At 42.3% G+C, this 383-nt stretch overlaps 1 protein-coding gene across 1 annotated transcript in view; it reads right to left on the bottom strand.

Annotated features, from left to right (window-relative positions):
• The window catches only part of LOC107563227 (ral guanine nucleotide dissociation stimulator-like 1), a 15,879-nt gene that overhangs the window by 4,281 nt on the left and 11,215 nt on the right, over positions 1 to 383 (bottom strand). The window lies entirely within an intron of this gene.

Below are 383 nucleotides of genomic sequence, written 5' to 3'. Positions count from 1 at the left end.
GAAACGCCTTTGGAGACGGCTTATGGTAGAGAAATGAACATTCAATTCACGGGCAACAGCTCTGGTGGACATTCCTGCAGTCACCATGCCAATTGCACGCTCCCTCAAAACTTGCAACATCTGTGGCATTGTGCTGTGTGATAAAACTGCACATTTTAGAGTGGTCTTTTTTTGTGGCCAGCCTAAGGCACACCCTGTGCAATAATCATGCTGTCTAATCAGCATCTTCAGGTGGATGGATTATCTCGGCAAAAGAGAACTGCTCACTAACACTGATTTAGACAGATTTGTGAACAATATTTGAGAGAAATAGGCCTTTTGTGTACATAGAAAAAGTCTTAGATCTTTGAGTTCAGCTCATGAAAAAAGGGGGCAAAAACAAA

Source organism: Sinocyclocheilus grahami, unplaced genomic scaffold, assembly GCF_001515645.1.
Source record: "Sinocyclocheilus grahami isolate Dianchi unplaced genomic scaffold, SAMN03320097.WGS_v1.1 scaffold863.1, whole genome shotgun sequence".
NCBI classification, from domain to species: domain Eukaryota; kingdom Metazoa; phylum Chordata; class Actinopteri; order Cypriniformes; family Cyprinidae; genus Sinocyclocheilus; species Sinocyclocheilus grahami.
This window is presented reverse-complemented; position numbering and strand designations above follow the sequence as displayed.